Source organism: Chinchilla lanigera, unplaced genomic scaffold (genome assembly GCF_000276665.1).
Source record: "Chinchilla lanigera isolate Chin_1 unplaced genomic scaffold, ChiLan1.0 scaffold00216, whole genome shotgun sequence".
Classification (NCBI taxonomy): Eukaryota; Metazoa; Chordata; class Mammalia; order Rodentia; family Chinchillidae; genus Chinchilla; species Chinchilla lanigera.
The window spans coordinates 118,291-131,071 of NW_004955617.1; the positions used below are offsets into that span (position 1 = coordinate 118,291).

The following is a 12,781-nucleotide window of genomic DNA, read 5'->3' on the forward strand; positions in this document are numbered from 1 at the left end:
TATTGTTTTGCTTGGCTCATCTAACTTTTTTTATTGTCTTCTGTAGCTTCTCCAATAATTATATTTATTAGGCCCATTATCTGTTTAGTTATATCTTTTGTGAGTTTGCCAAGCACCTAATTGGTCTGTTTTTTTAATCTCTGTTATCCTGCCTAATAATTCAACTGTATGGCTTTTCCTTTCCTCCTCTTCAGTGCCCCCATAGATCAGCTCTGGGGGAAATGGGAAGTTTTGGAGGCATTTCATTGGTTGGTCTTCTCGTGTTTTTTTTTTTCCCCTCCTGTTTGTTGTCTTTTATGCTGAGGCTTATGGGTTGATGATAGTGGAAAACTATTGCTACTATAAGACCTCTTTAGTTAATGTCTACTTTTCAGCAGTGCTCTCTGGGTGTGCTATTGGCTTTGGCTCAATCCCAGGATCCAACCACCTCTATTTATTTGGGAGGGATGTTGCAGTTTATTTGGTCTAGTACCGAGTTCTCTGGGAATGGACCACAGTATTGTCCATGACACCAAACCAATCCCAATGTTGGCATCCCAAGAAAACCAGGTTATAGTGACAACTATGTCATGTTGGCTGTAGTCATAAAATGAGCAATAGTAATAGCATTAAAGACCACCTGGATATTGACGTACCCTAAAAACCAGTAATGTACCACCCTTAACCATAGAAACTAAACCTGTGATTAAACAGTAAGACTGACTAAATACTGACCTACAATATATATCTACTAAATGGAACAGCTTTACCTCCACTAAAAATAGAACAGTATTCAATGGTAATAGCATACAGTTAACTAGCCATCTAAAGATTCATAAAGCTCAATAGTTATATTAATAAAGGTAGAGGGGTTGGGGAACCAGAGAATACAAAATGTAAAATTTGATATTAATCAATAGCAGATGAGGACAGAAAAGTGAGATAGAGAGTCCTATTGAGGAGCAAAAGGAAATAAATAGTATTGGAAAACAGTCACAGAAAAGAGTGAACAGGAAAAAGGAAAAAAAAGATAATAATACAGGAAATAAAAGAAAGATAAGGAAAAAAGTTAAAGGAGAAAAAGAAAGAAAGAAAGAAAGAAAGAAAGAAAGAAAGAAAGAAAGAAAGAAAGAAAGAAAAGGAAAGAAAGAAAGAAAAAGCCTCCCAGTCCTTAAAAAACTGGTAAAGAAATATAAGAAATAATTTTAAGATTGGGGTAACAAAAGAATCCTCTAAGTAGTTTCTTTCCAAGATCCAGCCATTCCTGATTGTCTCGGCTTAGCTTTTGAACCTGTTGGTTTGTGAAGGAAGGTGCCCCCTTGTTACTGAGGTCCCTCTGTCCATTCACCCCAGACTGTGGCAGCCATCCAAACTGAGGCATGTCCTTGATCAAACTGGTAATGGGGAAAGTGGTCGGCTCTCAAGACTCAGATACTGTTCAGTGCAGTGTGTGTTTCATCCCACTGAACTGGGCTGCACTCCTGATTCACAGAGATGTGGACTGAGGCAATTAAAAAGTGACAGAAGCCATTTGATTAAGTGTTGGTCATGGCTGACGTGAGTGACGGATACATCTGACTTTTAGACTATTCTGTGTGTTTGGGAGTTTCTAGAGTGAGGAGATAAAAACTACTTGTTAGCCGTTACATAGCTTTGTAGCTAATGAAAGAGACACCATCACCACCCAGTAGGCCCTGAGTGCCCAATGTGAGAGTCTAGGTTGCTTTTGTAGCTTCTTTTCCCCTAGTGCCCTGACCTCCAGGAGCGCCTTCCCCAGTGGAAACTATAGTCATCATCACTGTGCTGTCCCTTCCAGTTTGAGAAGCATTATTGAGAGAACCTGTAACACAGTAATCAGAGGCCCAGCTCCAGCTGTTCTCCCGCTTTAACGTCCTCCTGGGCTGCGCTGAGGCCTGGATTCATCATTTATAGAACAGTACACAGAGGCACTTCCCTGTCTTGCAGATGTCCAGTCAGTAGCACTGTTGTCAAGGGCTGGAGGTGTAGCTCAGTGCTAGAGTGCTTGTCCAGCGTGCCCAAGGCCCTACTGCAAAAAAACAAAAGCAAAACTTGGAAGGAAGCAAATGGGCCCCCACCTATGTTATCCATCTTACGTAGGTGTGAAACACACATACAGAAGAGTGCATGAAACATGCATACAGTGAACTGACTATAAAGCAAACATTCATTGAACTGCAGCCCAGATAAGGAGGGCACTGCTAGCACCTAGAAGCCCTACCCCATCTCTGCACCTCGTTCCTCTTTTCCTCCCCACCAAAATAGGTAGTCTTCTGACTTTTGTAATGGTGGTTTCTTGTAGTTCTGTTTTTTTTGTTTTTTTTTTTTGCTTGTAGGATTTCGTTTACATTCCCTGAGTACAAATAAGGTTGGGATTTTCTTAACCATTTAGATGCCTACTTTTGCAAAATGCCTGTTGAAGTCTTCTACCCATTTTTCTGTTGCATTGTCTGCTGCTTTTTTTTTTTTTTTTCAGTACCAGGAATCGAACTCACGACCTTGCGCTTGCCAGGCAGGCGCTGTGTCGCTGAGCTAAATCCCCAGCCCCAGCATTGTCTGCTTCTTATTTGTATGAGTTTATATACACACACATATGCTGTCTTAATCTGTGTTGCTGTAACAAAATATGAGAGGCACTGATTTACAGAAGACATTTATTTCTTACCATTATGGAGGCTGAGGGTTGAAGATCAACACGCCAGCAGGTTTGGTGTCTGGTGAGGGCCAGGTCTTGGGTCTCCTTTTCCAGGATGCCACCTCACAGGTGTCCTCGCATGGTGGCAGGAGCAGAAGACATGAGAAGGGAACTAAACCCCCTCTGTTGAGCCATTTGTGTGTGTGTGTGTGTGTGTGTGAGAGAGAGAGAGAGAGAGAGACAGAGAGAGAGAGAGACAGAGAGAGAGAGAGACAGAGAGAGAGAGAGGAGAGAGAAAGAGAGAGACAGGGCCTTGCTATGCAGTTGAGTCTGGCCTTGAGCTTACTTTGTAGCCCAGGCTGGCCTTGAACTTGAAATGATCCTCCTGCCTCAGCCTCCAGAGTGCTGGGATTACAGGTGTGCTCCACCACACCTGGCTAAGCCCTTTTAAAAGGTACCTAATCTTCTCACCTAACAGCCACATCCCTTAATACTGTTGCATTGGGAACTGAGTGTGAACTCAAATTTTTAAGGGGATAGAACCACACTACAGTTTGGTTTTATGTAAAACCTATAAGTTTAAATGCATGTGTGTCTGGATACCGTTTTTGTGAGGTATGTGTGTGGCTAGTCTCCCGTTCTGTGATTTGTCTTTATTGTTCATGATACCTTTTGGTAAATAGAGTTCTTAAAATAGAACTGACAGGGACAAGTAAGTGTCTCCTCCCCAGGGAGCTTCAGTCAGGGCCTAAAGGCCAGAGCATGGCGTGAGAGAAGCCAGGGGAGAAGCGGAGCTGTGAAGAGCCCGGGGCTGTGACAGCGGCACACACAGACTTGGACAGAGTGACTGGGGCATCGAGTGTGCAGCAAAGAGGACAGTGCGGCTTGGGGCCAGGGCAGAGCGAGAACCTGTCTCCTCCTAGAAGAGTGTGCTCGGTGTGCAAGGTAACGGGGAGATCTGGAAGGGTTTCCCAGAACAAGCGGCCCTTAAGAAAGTTCATTCGGGAGCTAGGGACCATCTCCTTTCCCTGACTCAGCTTTGAACTCAAGTGCTTCTCAGTGGCCCTCTCTCAACTCGGCCACCACCCCATCCCTTTGTCCCTGGCCCCGTCTCCCAGCTTCGCAAAGACCTTACACCGCATGAGCTTTGAACATACTGAGTCCAGGAACAGAACTCCTGCAACACAGTCCTCAGTCAAGACCCATTGCAGGGAGCACACAGCTTCCTCTGTTCATTCTCCTGTCACACTGGGGCGGCTGTGGGCAGGGGACATCAGCTGGAGGCTGCTTGCACAGGTGACTCAGTTGTCCTCTGGTGGAGCACAGATTCCAGAGCCCTCCCGCACTGCCACAAAGCTGACATGTTTAAACCAGAAGAAAATGCTTGCTTCATGTACTGTACAAGCAGGGAGGAGGCAGTCATTTATACATGAAGTGCATCTGCAACTAACATAAAGATTATCATTTATATGTATTCTAGGGCTGGGGATGTAGCTCAGCAGCACAGCACCTGCCTAGCAAGCACAAGGTCCTGAATTTGATTCTAGGTACCCGCCGCCCCACAAAGTATATTCATTCTAACCCCTGGGATTTTTTTTTTATAAGATTTAACAGAAGGACTTGGACTTGCTCCAGGGAAAGGTTGAGACTGAAGTAGGACAAAGAATGTGAGAAGTAGCCTTTCCGCCTACCTGGCCAGTCCCGCCCTAGAAGACAGTCCCAAAGCACTTCTGAGGCCCCAAAGGCACATGCAGATATGCTGACCACAGCTTTGGACCTGCGCTGGTCCTTTACACAGATCACCATGTAAAAACCAGAGTCCCGGTTCCCCAGATCTGCCCCCCATTCTCACTGAATGCCCTAGCGTTTAACAGACAGAGATGGATGGCTATTTTTTGTGTCACCGTATTAAAACCACACAGCCAGCAGGACTGGATTTTTTTTTTTTGTCTTTTTGAGACAGGGTCTTGCTATGCAGTTCAGGCTGCCTTGAGCTCACTTTGTAGCCCAGGCTGGCCTCAAACTCACAACAATCCTTCTGCCTCAGCCTCCCCAGTCCTGGGATCACAGGCCTGCGCCACCATACCTGGCAGGATTGGAATTTTTAAAACTTAAATATTCAACAGCCTTAAAAGTGCCATTTTCCTTTAACGAAAGCAAGACTAAGCAAGATCTCAAAAAACAGGGTTGAAGGGAGGGTAGGAGAATGGGGAAAAGAATCAAGTTATATCATGCACAGGTACAAGTTTTCTGTGGTACAGTCAAATGCTCTACCACTGAGCTGTACCCCCTAAGTTTTCTGTCATGAATGTAATCATTATGTGTATCTAAAGTGCACTAATAAAATCTGATTTGAAATAAAAGACAGAAAAGCAAAACAGCTGCTTTACCCTCTACTGCATCTTAACAGACGTGCAGGCAAGGACAGTGCCTGGTCAGAGCAGTTGCTCAGAAAGCTTAGGGAAATTCAGCATCAGCTCTGCCTATGGCTGGGGCCAAGGAGGACAGTGGGGAGGCCTAGGCAGGGAAGAGAGGAGCCCGGTAGTGCGGGGCCCACCTGGCCAATCCTTGGACCCAGAAGGCAGTGTGGGCTTGAGCAGAGTCACTCTCATGACTCTGGATGTGTCTTTGCAGTTATCATTATGACCTCTCTATATTAACAGCTAAGATGGGCTGGGGGCGTGGCAGAGCGCTTGCCTAGCACATGCAGGACCCCAGTATACACACACACACAGATTGAGAAGAACATTTATCTGAGGTATAGGACATAAAAAATAATAATAAACACATTAGCGCCCAAATGAAGATGGTGTCTCACATCCCTATTTTTCTTACACTTTCTGCCTATTTTACTTGTAAACAACGTATGTTGAGTTCCCCAAGTTTTTTAACTTTACATAAATTAAACTGTATATATGCAGACCCTGTGACTTCCTCTTTTTTTGGTACCAGAAATCGAACTCAGGGCCTTGCGCTTGCCAAGCAGGGCATGTGCCGCTGAGCTATATTCCCGGCCCCTTAACTGCCTTTTCTTGGCCCATTTAAATTTTTGGGAGCCCCATGTTCCATCTGGCTGAACACCAGCTTCCCTGGGAGGAAGATGAACAGACTGTAGTTACCTCCTCATGCAGCTTTCATGAGCCGTCCTGTGGCTTTGCTCCCTCTCCACAAGGCAAGTTCATGATCATAAACAAGGTCGCTGGCATTGGTGGGTGAAAGTCTCAGGTTGCACACAGGAGTGGAATTGTGAGCCGGAGCAAGTGTACGCCTTTGGCTTGAAAGGTTTTTATTCTGTCGCTGCCCAGCGACCTTTCCCAAAGCAGTGCTGAGCAGAGAAGCTGCAGGGCACTGCTGGTGTCCGGAAGCTGTGCATGCTCTAGACGGCTGAATGTTGTACAATTGGCTGCTCAACCTTTTTTTTTTTGTCTTTTGTGATAGGGTCTCACGATCTAGGACAGGCTGGTCTTTAACTCATTATGTAGCCCAGGCTGGCCTCAAACTCCTGGCAATCCCCCTGCCTCAGCCTTTTAAGTGCTGGGATTACAGGCATGTGCCAGCATACCCAGCCTTGCGCAACACTTTTTTTTTTTTGGTCCTTTTGAGACAGGGTCTCACTATGCAGTTCAGGTTGGCCTTGAGCTTACTTAGTAGCCCAGGCTGGTCTCGAGCTTGCAGTGATCCTCCTGCCTCAGCCTCCCGAGTGCTGGGATTACAGGCGTGTGCCACCCCGCCTAGCCAATGTATTTTTATGGTTTTTTTGGTTTTTGTTTTGGTACCAGGAATCAAACTCAGGACCTTGTGCTTGCTAGGCAGGCACTTGTGCCACTGAGGTATATCCCTGGCTTCAACATTTTAAATGCACTAAAATGTATTCAGTTGCTGGGTGTGATGGTACATGTTTCTAATCCCAGTTACTATTTGGGAGGCTGAGGCAGGAGGATTTCAAGTTTGAGGCCAGCCTGGGAAATTCAGCAAGATCCTGTCTTAGATGATAGGTAGGTAGGTGGGTAGGTAGATAGATAGGTGATTGATAGATTGATTAGATAGATGATAGATAGATGAAAAGGGTGAGGATATGGTTCTATATAGAGTACCTCTAGGCTCACTGGTCCCCTCCAAAAAACCCTTCAGTTTTTATGATTAAATGATTGCTTTTTTTTGGAAACATGGTCTTGCTGTGTGGCTCAGGCTGACCTTAAACTCACTATGTAGTACAGGCTGGCCTTGACCTTGTGATAATCTTCCTGCTTCAGCCTCCCAAGTGCTGGGATTATAGGTGTGTGCCACCATGCCCAGTCTAAATGGTTGAATTTAAGGTATGATAATTATATCAAAGTTTCTTTTTTAATCTTAATAGTTTAAAACAGCTGTATTTATTTTGCTCCAGGATCTGTGTAAGGGCAGACAGTGGGGAGAGTCCCTCTCCCAGCTTTGCAGGCTGCAGGGACTCAGGGACTGAGGTCACAGCCCCAGGCCCAGCGTGGCCATGCAGGTGCAGCTCCAAGAGCAAACTGCAAGCTGCCTCTGGCCTCGTGTGCAGGTCCCACGGCCACCTGCTGCCTTCTGCCGGCCACACTGAGGCGAGCCAGGCTCAAGGAGAAAGGACGAGACCTCTAGGTGGAAGAGCCTCAGACGCTGACTTTGGCCAGGCAAGGCAGTGCCGGCATGCTTCCAACAGCAGCGTGGCCACGCCTGCCCCCAGGACACCCTGTTCAGCCTCTCCACGTGACAGCCATCTTCATTTCTGCTACTCAGGTGGGAATAAAAGAGTATCTTGTAGCTTGAGTCTGTACTTCCCTTGTTTCTAAGAAATTTGAGCACTGTTTTGAATGGCTGTTGGTTATTCCTGCCTCTTGTGCTGTGCTCAAACTGGATTATAAGGCTGGCTGTCTTCTCTTTATTTCTTGTAGAAATCCTTCCAGCGTTCTCAATACTGGCCTTGGCACTTGTGCGTAAACAAAGCCACGTACAGCTTGTGGGATGGACAGAAACACACGTGGGTCTCAGGACACACCCTCGTAGTCCTTTGGTCAGTCCAACAGGAAATTAAAGCCATTCTGTTTTTTTGAGACAAGGCCAAACAATCCTACATCAGCATCCCGAGGAGCTGGGGTATCAAGCACCACCACCACCCCAGGCTAAAGCCTTTCTGTCATATTTACTTTATAACAGTTTATAATTGTGTGGTTGCAGGGGTTCCCTACGCAATCCTTCTGTACTTCCTGCAAGGGCCTTTGCTCAAACTGGATTCCGCAGAGACAGAGAGGGAGGCCCAAGGGCAGGTTTAGTCACTCAGAGGACTCACAGAAACCTGCAGAGTTCTGGCCAAAGCAGGTCTTTGTCAGAGCCCTTCTGGAAAATTATGGAACACAAGGAGGGCGTCATAGAAATGCCCAGCTCATAACCAGTTAGAATACAAGGGAGTTTGGGGCTGGGGATTTAGCTTAGCGGCACAGCGCCTGCCTGGCAAGCACAAGGTCGTGAGTTCAATTCCTGGTACTGGAAAACAAACAAACAAACAAACAAAAGAATACAAGGGATTTTCTCTTGGCATCTGAATTGGAGCAGGGCTTATGGGACTGAGCCCTTCACCTACAGCCTCTGACACTAACTGTAGCTGGGTAACATCGGGCCGCCGCCGCCGCTGCCGCCGCTGCTGTTGTTGTCTTGAGATGGGGGTGTCCTGCCTCAAGTTCACAACATCTGGGCTGGGGCAGCTCTGTGTAGAGAGGGCTGACTAGCAAGGGCAGGACCCTGGGCTCCATCCACAGCACTGCAGAAACAAGAAAGAAACCAAGTTGTCTGGTCACAAAATAGAAGATAGCTTTCAACCTTGTCATTTGAGAACACAGGGATTTCTTTCCTTTAGGACTACAAGTAAACTGTTCACCTCGCATCTAAAGCCCAGTCCCTGTCGGGGTACCGTGTCCACAATCCAGTGGCCAAGCTGACAGATATGTCACTGCAAAGTGATGTTTCTTCTTGATTTCGTGTGCTTGGCTTTCAAAAGAAAGGCAATTGAGAGTTTATAAATCCTTAAATACAAAACTTTGAGTCTTAACACCCCTCGACTACCTACTCACATGCACCAAGGCCAACAACAGTAATGAGTGAGTGGGTAAGTTAAATAAGCACCAAAATTTTTCTTTCAAGAAAATAATATTGGGATCCAGGAATGGTGGCACATGCCTGTAATGAACAGGAGGGAACAGGAGGATCACCGAGAGTTCAAGGCCAGCCTGAACTACATAGCAAGACTTGGTCTCCAAAAAAAAAAAAATAGATGATAGGTAGGTAGATAGGTAGGTAGGTAGGTAGGTAGGTAGGTAGGTAGACAGATGATAGATAGATAGATAGATAGATAGATAGATAGATAGATAGATAGATATAGATAGTCCATTTTCTGTTGATACAACAAACTATCTGGAGTCCCACAACTTACAAAGACTAGAACTTTATTTGGCTTACCTTTCTGAAGGCTTGGAAGTCCAAGCTCGTGGGCCACAGACATCTTCTGTAGTTGCTGGAGACCCACTCAGCTGGGTGGAGCCCAGGTGGAATAGGGGAGGGAGCCAGGCACCCTCAAAGGAGGCACCTACACTGCTTCCACCCGAGCCAGGCTGACCGGACAAAACCCCATCACCTGCTGCCCAGGGCCTACCAAAGAATACAAAGCACAACCAGGCTTCCAGGAATCTTGAGGCACCAGTCACCCGACCCCAGAGAACCTGCCTCCTCCTGGAGGATTTGCTTCAAAGGACAGAGTCTGGGAGGGCAGGGGAGGCACTCAAGACCCAGGAAACTGCAGGGACACGGATGGAGTCTGAGATGCAGGAAGCAATCCAACGAGAAGCAAAGGCTTTCACCATAGGAGATGAGGTGTGGTTTTGTGGTACCAGGGCCTCACACTGAGCTTCAGCCCCAGGCCTTTGAAAAAAAAATTACTTGTTTTGAAGCAGGGTCTTGCTAAATCAGTAGGTTTCCCAGCCTGGGCTCTAACTTGTGATCCTTCTGCCTCAGCCTCCCAGAATGCTGGGATTACAGGTCTGCACCATCATCCCTGGCTAGGTGTGTTATTTTATAAAGATTTTTCTTCACAGCTATGTGGAAGCAATTAGCAAAGAGGGAGAAGAAAGCAGAGGCAAGCTGCTCTCTCTTTGAACTTCCTCCCTTGGGGTCTCAGGCAGTTTCTGTGTCTGTCTTCCTAAATTACCAGAGAATTTTGGTGTATACAGAGCCCCTAAAAGATGGAGCCAGAATAGTCTTAGATCATTGTGTGACTTTGGGCAAGTTAAAAAATCAAAACAAAACAAAACAAAAAAAACTTTAAACCTCTCTGGGCCTGTATCTTAAAGGAGTTGAACTGGTGGTTTTCAAATGAATAAATTTTAATTTTTATTTTGAGATGGAGGGTCTCATTAAGTTCTCCAGGATGGCCTTGAACTCATGCTCCTCCTGCCTCAGCCTCCTGAGTAGCTGAGATTACAGGAGTGTACTGCCACACCTGGCTCAAGTACATTTTTAGATGGAAATTCTGGTCACGCTGAGTGCTCGTCTGGATGCGAGGGTGAGGAAGGCTGCCGGTGCGTCCACAGCCCCTTTGTGGGGCTGTCCTTCCCGCCCTCCCATCCAGGTGTCCGTGATGCTGTTTCTGTGCTGTGGCAGCTCCTGCGCACAAACAGCTTCTTTTGGGGCTCAGGTTTGAATCTTAAGCTACAGTGGAGGAGATATGAGATGCTTGGTGCGGCCGGGCATGGTGGCGCACACCTGTAATCACAGCACTCAGGAGGCTGAGACAGGAGGATCTTTGTGAGTTTGAGACCAGCCTGGGCTACAAAGTGAGCTCAAGGCCACCCTGAACTGCATAGTGAGACCCTGTCTCAAAAAAAACAAACAAACAAAAAAAGAGGCGCTTGGTCCGTAAAGCAGCAGTGAACACGCTGCTGGCCCGGTCCTTCATGAGGACAGCAGCTAAGTCACCGAGTGCCACTCTCCAGAACTGCTCTGAAGGAAGCTGCTAGGAAGCGGCAGGATGAGAGCAAGTGCTTTGTTCTGGTGCTTTTTATCGTAAACACAGGGAACAACTGACAGAGAGACCGTTCGAACCCTGCGGTGCATCCAAGTAAGTGCGTGGTTGGACAGCCATTGCAGTCGGCATCATGAAAACGGGTGACGGAGAAGAGGAAGGTACAGAACATAAAATTCCGCAAGGGAGGTTTGCACGCCAGGGAGTCCAACTTCCCTCCCTTGTCTTGCCATGAAAACACAGAAAAGTGAGTTGATGATTAGGGTGGTTTACTTTGGTGATTTTCTTCTGCCTTCGCGTTGTTACTGCTGGGGCGGTGGGGACAGAATGGGGCTAGAGTGAAGGTGCTGCTGTGGGTCCCCCGCAGTGCAGAGCTTGGCCACTGTCCCGGGGCCAGCACAGGTCCCACTGGGCTCTGGGGTGACTGTGGCTTCAGACTGAGCTGAGCAGACAGGGGTGAGGCCCACAGGGGTGCTTGAGGGAGTAGTGTCAGCACAAGGCGGTCCTGCTCCCTCCCAGGCAGGCTCTGTGGCTCAGGGCATCAAGGAGGCACAGTGCAGTGACACACAGTTGATGAAACAGCAGAAGGAACAGAGAGAGACTGTCCACGGTTTGTTCTACCAAATGTTTGGTGAAACTGTAAAGGGATATTGAGAACCAAAGCAGGCCAAGAGTAAGAAAAACTCTACAGGCCCCTGAGACTTCTCCTGACCCAGTGAGGTCTGGTCCAGAACAAACAGCTCTCATCTGGAAATCTAGCCGTTCCAGGGCCCCGTCCGAGGAGAGACCCGCTGTGTGGACCTTCATGGTTGCACAATCGCAGCGTGGAGCAGCGGGGAAGGAGGGCGGCACGGGAGAAAGGAAGTTCTGGGTCCTCAGAGAACAGAACTCTGTTCAGACTGGCCCATAAGCCCGGGAAACTCGCAGGGTTTCTGTTAACCACGCCACAGGAGCAGCCCTGTAACACAGCACCTTCAGGGTGGCTGAAGCTGACTATGCCACGTAGCTTGAGACTGAACATTCGTGTTGATCAAAAAAAGCAGGAACTGGAGTGTAGCTAGAGTAGAGCACTTGCCTGGCTCGTGAGGGTCCTGGGTTCAATCTCCAGTGCTGTCAAGGAAGCAAAGTGCCACCACCGTCCCCTTAGAAGTTAAAATATCAAACAAATACCGGGTGGTAAGAGAGATATAAAATAATTTCTCCAACAAATGTAGAAATGCAGGTTTGAAATTGACAATAGGACTCAAGATATTTGTACACCCATGTTAATAGCATTTTTCACAGCAGCTGAGCGTGGGTAGCAACCCATCTATCGGCAGATAAATGGATAAGAAAAAATATGGTTAAGCATACAAGAGAATATTAATCAGCCTGGAGAAGGAAGTTCTTACCCATACTACAAAATAGATGAACCTTCGAGACATGTGAGATAAGACAGTGACATGCAAGTGTTATGTAATTTCATACATGCGGTACCCAGAGCAGTCACTTTCAGAGACAGGAGGTAAAACAGTGGCTGCCTGGGGCTTCCAGGAAGGATACAGGAGTTGATAATTAAGGGACACAGAACTTTAGACTGGGATGATGACAAAGCTCTGGAATGGATGCTGAACTGCATGCTTTCTAATGGTTAAGCTGGCAAATTTTACATTATGTGCCATTTATTTTTTTAAATCAAAGCTTGATGGGCATGGTGGCACACGCCTGTAATCTCAGTACTTGGGAGGCTGAGGCAGGAGGACTGTTGTGAGTTTGAGACCAGCCTGGGCTATAAAGTGAGTTCAAGGCCAGCCTGAACTGCATAGCGAGACCCTGTCTCAAAAAAAAACCAAAAAACAAAAACAAAACCACCAGAAGTGTATTTATCAATATGTAATAATCAACTAAATAATTATAGGGGCAGTTCTTACAGTACCTCAGGCTAAGGAGAGTGGTTACAACAATCAAATCCTTACCAACAGGGCCAGGGCTGTAGCTCAGCAGCACAGTGCCTGCCTGGCAAGTGCAAGGTCCTGAGTTCCACCGAGTTCAGTTCCCAGTACAAAAAAAAATCCTTACCAGAAATACTTTTATTATTTTGGGACAGGAGATTGAACCCAGGGGCCTCATACATGCAAAGCAAG

General features: G+C 46.9%; 1 protein-coding gene across 6 annotated transcripts in view; it reads left to right on the forward strand.

Annotated features, from left to right (window-relative positions):
- The window catches only part of Avl9 (AVL9 homolog (S. cerevisiase)), a 67,998-nt gene extending 57,066 nt beyond the window's left edge, over window positions 1-10,932 (forward strand). Inside the window, exons 18-20 of one of the 6 annotated variants that reach the window (XR_001232585.1) lie at window positions 3,364-3,577; window positions 7,173-7,387; window positions 10,710-10,932. The gene's annotated coding sequence lies outside the window, so the exon portion shown is untranslated. Of the gene's footprint in view, window positions 1-3,363; window positions 3,578-7,019; window positions 7,633-10,709 lie in introns of those variants that run through there. The other 5 variants (XR_001232584.1, XR_001232587.1, XR_001232586.1 and 2 more) reach the window with 5 other exon arrangements.
- Window positions 10,933-12,781: the final 1,849 nt, after the last annotated feature.